This window comes from Lycium barbarum, chromosome 12 (assembly GCF_019175385.1).
Source record: "Lycium barbarum isolate Lr01 chromosome 12, ASM1917538v2, whole genome shotgun sequence".
In the NCBI taxonomy this organism is placed as follows: Eukaryota; Viridiplantae; Streptophyta; class Magnoliopsida; order Solanales; family Solanaceae; genus Lycium; species Lycium barbarum.
This window is the reverse complement of record NC_083348.1, coordinates 17,838,634-17,845,511: the sequence shown is the minus strand read 5'-3', so window position 1 is coordinate 17,845,511 and position 6,878 is coordinate 17,838,634. Positions and strand designations below refer to the sequence as shown.

Below are 6,878 nucleotides of genomic sequence, written 5' to 3'. Positions count from 1 at the left end.
TAATCAATCTGATACATACATTTCAAAATCAAAAGGTTCAAGTCCACATTAGACATTTTTAATAGCCATTACAACTTTGTATAAACATAAATTAAGCATATGATATAAAATATAGCAACAAATAAAAGAAAAACAAAGAAAATTATGTCGGATCCTTGTAAGCTTCTCCAGACATCCTCAAGCTAGCTGCAATCCCTGCCAATAAAAAGGCTAACCTCGAGATAGTTTCATTATGAAAATCTTGGTTTTCCCCATCACAAGATGATTCCCCAACTTCACCTCATCTTGACCTTCCCCAAAAGCAGCCACAGCTGCTTCATAAGTCCTATACTTTTTATATACGCTTATACTTACACCTAGAATTTGTGCAGAACATGCCTTCCAACTATCATAGGTACCTGGCTTTTTTCCACTAAAAACGACATAAAAAGGACCATCTTTGCAGGCTGCTTTTTTTTTTCCCATTACATCTAGGAAAAATTAGACAAGAAAGCAGTACTGACGAAGTAAAATAGGAAAAGAGAGAACAAGAAAGCAGTATTGAAGAAGTAAAATAAGAAAAGAGAGAACAATGACCTATAGTATACTATGGGGAAAATATATAGTGAGGGTTGACATCAGCACCTATTCGATGAGCAACTGTACGAGGCGAATAATTAATTTAAATGGAAAAACATTAGCAGATGATGGTACTCCAGCACAACAGTCACGCCTTTAGTTTTCCACCCCTGAGTTCGATACCTGTCATGCCCGCCTACAGAAATTTTTTGATGTTTTCATCAGTGTTTTAAAAGGCGTTTTCGGGGCGAGCTCTGCGGCGGGGCGTACCAAAAATGCCCCGGGGCGATGGGTCGGGGCGAAAGTCTCCAAAGGCGTACGCCCGGGCGTTTGGGGTGAATTTTTTTTGTTGGGGCGTAAGCCTAGAAAACTTTTTCAAACTAAAACGAAATTTGTTAAATAAATCCTTAATATAATGCTCAAATTCTCAAAAGTCAACATGTAATTATTCAAATATTTTAAAAAGGAACTGAAACATTAAATTTAAAAGTCAAGATCTTTTTTTTATTGCTAGAATGCCTAATATATATTCTTTTCCAATTATTTATCTTGTCTTCTACTATTTCAAAAAAGTAACGAGCAGTCACTTGTACTTGTAAATAGCATATAATAGATTATTCTAATTAGTTTTTTTGTGGGGGTGGAGTATATATATATATATCACTTATTTATAATGTTCTTCAATTTTTTATGCTATTTCACCTATTTAAAAGTATTTATTATAATTATATCATTTTATAAAATACTAAAAATTAAAACCCCACGGGACTTACGCCTCACTGAAGCAGACATAAAACGCTCCGCCTTACGCCCTCGCCTTTTAAAACACTGATTTTCATTGACTTAATTAGTTAACTATGGTACCGATTTTCTAAATTAATTGATGTTTTATCCATAGATACTTATAACTTTCTCCCCTGATTAAATGGTTTATAATTACTACGAGCACTAATAAACAAGGAGTACAATTTTATTCAAGATAATGTCCAGCATATAAAACCAAAAGGAAAAGTTTAAAAACAAATTAACTTAATTGAGGGGAGGTTCGATCCCACGCGGCTAGCGTGGTGTAACTTCGACCAAACCATCGGACTAATCTCTCCATTATATCTTTTATGCTCGCTTCGTTCAATTTAGGTGCATCTATTTGACTGAGCACGACATTTAAGAAATAGTGAAGACTTTTGAAACTTGTAATTCAAAATAAGTTTTGAATATTTGTGTAGTTGTAAATCATTTCACAAAGTAAATCTATTTCCAAATAAAGAAAGAGATCATTCATTTTGACACGAATTAAAAAGGAAATAGATTCACATAAATTAAAAGAGAGAGTATCAAATATTAATATATAGTGAATTTTTGGGATTGAAGATATTCCTTGGAATCAACGGTACAGAATCCCTAAACGGTCAAAAAACCTCAAACAATACAAATCCTCAACCCTCAACGAATTTGAATTTGGACTCAAACACCATCAACATGCCGAAAAAGGGGAAGCAGAACCTGAAAAAGCCCTCTGTAAGAAAGCGGGCCCCGTCAAACGTAAAAAGCTGAATAAGCTACTAACAGAGGAGGCGGGTCCCATTGTTAAAACCAGCAGTTCATACATATCCAGAGTTACTGACAGCGGTTCTGACGGCGATTCCGATGGCGGGGATGAGTCTGTGAGTTTTAGTGACTTCTCTGACTCTGAGGATCAACAAGGAGATGCGGAAAAGACTGATAGTCAAGATGCAAATTGCTCCGATAGAGACCATGCAATTGGTGATACGACATTATAGTCCGACGGTGAAAAGGTGTATTCTTCTGAAACTCATAACGAAGGTAGAGATGGCGAGGAGGATAGAGATGTCCTTCAAGATATTGCCGCAGTGGTTGATATCAATAAACCTTACATTGAAGAACTTTTTAAGGTAATTGACACTCCCAGTTACGGATTTAGAACCCATCTAAATGAAGTAGAGCATTTTAAACTAAAGATCACCTAGAGATGCTCGCTGGGTAGGGTTGACAAATTCAAAGAAGCGTTAAAGTAATTTAATATTTATAAAGATTTCGAGGATAGTTCGTTTAGGAAATTTCTTCAAATGTCACAAGGTTGGACCTTCAATGAACAGTTAGTTGGTAATATTATTCTCCCTCGATTAATTTGCGCAAAGAAGAATGAATTGTGGATACTTTTCCGTGGAAAGCCCCTCTATTTTGGATTGACAGAGTTTGTGCTTATGACTGGGCTTAAATGCGGTACAAAACCCAGTGATGCTGAAATTGACAAAATCATACACACTAGTGGCACTGAAAAACTCTTTGCAAAGGTATGTCATGGAAAAAGTAAATTTATAGGCGAGAAACTAGAAAAGAGGATAGATAGCACTTTTTTGAATCGTGATGTGAAGCTAAAGATGAGTTTGTTGTGGTTTGTGCATAAAATCCTGATGGTTGCCGACAAAAACAATAAGGTCAACGAAAATTGGGTTAGGATGGCCGACAGTCTAGAATTTTTCCAGCCTTACCCATGGGGTCGTGAAAGCTTATCCTGTTTAATGAAGACTCTGCAAAGGGACATTCACCGGGTATATCATGAATAGGTTCCGGACAAATGTAAATACAGATACGTGCAGCTGTTTGGTTTCACATATGCATTCATGGCATACATTTCCTCTGTTTTATCCAATTCCAGCTTTTTCATACTACATATATATATATATATATATTATGATAGGCAGTTCAATTATCAAAACAGATGAAATGGGCCTGCCGAGGATGCTACAATGGCAGCATAGTATAACACTTGCTCAGTGGCAAGATTGATCCATTTGCTTATGATGATGCAGATGTAGGAAAAATAAATACTCGTGCAGTTTGGCAAGTTTTGTTTGATCATACGCTGCACTGCATTTTATATATTTATTCACATGCAGACTAAATCCACTGTACAACCTTTCCTTGTGCCTACTCACCGCAAGTTGGATCAGAAATTCATGAAGGAATTTGTTGAAATTGAGGATGACGATGTGGATGAAAGAATTGACAGACTAAAAGCGAAGTTGGAAGGGCAACAACAATAAATTGCGCTATCGCTGGAAGGATTGATCATGAACTACCGGCTACACCTCGTAATGATACAGGAATGTATGAAGCTGATCAAGATAGAGAAGGTGCAAGGGTTCGGGGGGGTGGCCATGGGACATGTGGTGTGGAAGTTGGTACATACTGTGGTGGAGGAACATGTCCGCGTTGTGGATGTGACCCGGAGCTGCAAAAGAATTTGTTAGCAAGGATGGAGCAACTTGAACAGGCTAGCTTGTGGGACTGGAAGTAGACTTGGAGGGCCGACTAATATAATTTAAAATAGCCTCAAGAAGCCAAGTGACAGCATCAAACACAGCATCGATGCACTAGTTTCCAGCGTTATAGTTGACAGGAGGGAAGAAGGAATAAGTGAGATATTAGGAGCCAGCAAGTTTACAGAAGATGATCTCGTTCAGAATATAAAAATGACAGTGGAAAATTAAATAAAAAGGGCATCGAGAAAATGGAGGAGCCTTGGCAGGAAATGTAAAAATCTATTAAAGAGAGCATGCAACATCATGTTGACAACGATCAGAAGTATCATCTAGTAATGTAATGTAGAAGTAAGATTCCGTTGCATGATCCATCCAATCATGTCATGAATCACTACGTTATGTGTGGCTCATCTAGTAATGTAGTAGTATGAGTCCACTTATTGATCCATCGGACCTGTTGGTCAATGCGTTGACCACCGACTGTATGACTCCTCGGTGGTGGATTAGTATGACTCCACTTATTCATCCATTTTGAAATCATGTCATGAATCGCTATGTCATGTGATTCTCATCTAGTAATGTAATAGATTGAGTCCACTTACTAATGCATCCAACTTGTTGGTCAATGCGTTGACACCGACTGTATGACTCCTCAGTGATGGTGTAGTATGACTCCACTTATTCATTCATTTTGAAATCATGTCATGTGTCGCTATATTATGTGTTGCTCATCTAGTAATCTAATAGATTGAGTCCACTTGCTAATCCATCCGGCTTGTTGGTCAATGCGTTGACACCGACTATATGACTCCTCAGTGGTGGTGTAGTATGACTCCACTTATTCATCCATTTCGAAATCATGTCATGCATCGCTATGTTGTGTGTTGCTTATCTAGTAATGTAATACTAATCCATCCGACCGTGCAATACATTGACAGACTGTCAGACTCCTCCAATCATATAGTAGTGTGAGTCCACTTATTTATCCATCTCATCATGTCACACGTTTCCATTGAATGCGTGACTCGTCTATTAGTACTGTGATATGAGTCCGCTTATTGATCCATCCGAGCATGTAATATATGGACATTGGCCATATTACTCCTTCAGTGATGTAGAAGTATGAGTCCAATTATAGTATGTCTCATCATATGTCGTGCGTGCAGTAGGATATGCATGACTGATCTAGAAGTGTAGCAGTACAAATCCACTTATCGATCCATCTATTCTTGTAATAGAACTTCAATGATATGTATTACTCGTCTAACAATGCTGCAGTCTGATTCCATTACATGATCCATCCGACCATGTAATACATTGACACTGACTGTATGACTCCTCTAGTAATGTAGTAGTATGTGTGTGTCCACTTATTCATCCATCTTACCATGTAATAGATTCACATATAACTCATGTTAGTTACATAATAGTATGCATCCGACCGTGGAATACATTGACAATAATTTGTATCTCATATAGTAATGTAGTTGGCTATATGGTAATCTATGTAGTTTGAAATATGGTTATGACACAACATTTTAGTTACTAGACTAGTAACATTCATTTGGTGTGTATTAATTTGATACTATACGCTACATGTTATTTAATGATATACACAATACTAATATACTAAAGGTATGTGTATTAGTTACCGTACCTTTTCTAGATGGAGTATTTTAATGATTTTATTAAAATTAGTATTTAGTGATTGATTTAACTGGCAGAACAGGTTTCCTATGTGCACTAGAACCTGTAGTAGCCAGTAAAAAGTGACCTAATTCCGGTGGAACTATAAATACTTATGCCACTATTTTTCATTAGCACTCATCGACCTGCCCAAAATTTGCATACTTAGGTGAGAAAATGTTCTTCTTCTCTCATGTTTCTTCATGATGTAATCGTTCTTCTTATCTTATTACGCTTTGATTGTCTGTAAGTATTTATTTTTTCTTTAACACCATTACTCCAACTGTATTTCATTTTCTCATTCTGTGCGTTCTTTTGTTTGCTTTTTCAGCAACAATGGCCGACACTACTGAATCTTCCTGCAATGGACCAGATGCAAAGATACCTATGGACAGTCCTTTGCATCGCAAAATAAAGGATCTTAAGGATGATATTGCTTCTATCAAGTACCAAGTGATAGCTATGGAGACCAGGCAATCAAGATCTTGGACGTGTCCAGAAGATGACCGAGACTACCTTTAATTAATGTATTGAAAGATGTTGGACCCAGTTCTTAGTTTGCTGATCATGTTAATTAATTACCACTTTCTATTTTGGTGTACCCTATAATTATGTAATCGCATTCCCGATGTATTTCGATTTAATATTAGAATTCCAGAAATGCGAGATTTCCATTTCATGTCATAATGAACATTATCATATGACTCATATCATTTAATTTCAAGATTAGAAATTAAACCTAGAGTAATAGAACCCCACCAACAAAAAGCCTTCAAAAAAGGACTTTTAGATGAAAAGGATAAGGAACATCTTCATTCAACAACTTCATTATATCTACATCATTATAATCTGCATAGACATCCGTAGAACAATTAGATGATGCACAATATAATTAGTGCAGTGAATTGGTTCTACAAAATGAAGAAATAAAATTAATTAGCAGTAATTGGTAACAAACAAACAGTAACTCGCAGGCATGGTGATGCACAGTAACATGTTGATGGGACAACACAAGCTATATCACTTTATCTGCTGCAACAAGTAGCCTATATTCCACCACACTCCCCAACAAACTTTATCTTCTTTTTTTTCGCATTTTCAAGTTGGAATTCAACAGTTCCCTCAAATACGTGCCAATTTAGCACCAAATAATTCCCAATTTTTTTCCCAACACTAGAGCCAAAAATGATATACAAAGTTTACCGTCAATTAATTCCAAAATTTTAATTGAAAATGTGTATTCGACCCTCTTACAGTATTTCATTTCATTTGTTTAATTCAATACTGTCCCCTAATAGTTGCAGTTTTCTCTCTTTTATAAGTATTTCATTCTCCACATATGAGTAT

General features: G+C 36.4%; 1 long non-coding RNA gene across 2 annotated transcripts; it reads left to right on the top strand.

Annotated features, from left to right (window-relative positions):
* The first annotated feature begins 480 nt into the window (after window positions 1-480).
* LOC132622967 (uncharacterized) lies at window positions 481-6,192 on the top strand. 2 transcript variants are annotated; one of them, XR_009576054.1, is made up of 2 exons: window positions 481-5,700; window positions 5,863-6,192. It is a non-coding gene; the product is annotated as an uncharacterized LOC132622967 (long non-coding RNA). The 2 variants fall into 2 exon arrangements; XR_009576055.1 differs by having other exon boundaries at window positions 481-5,777.
* Window positions 6,193-6,878: the final 686 nt, after the last annotated feature.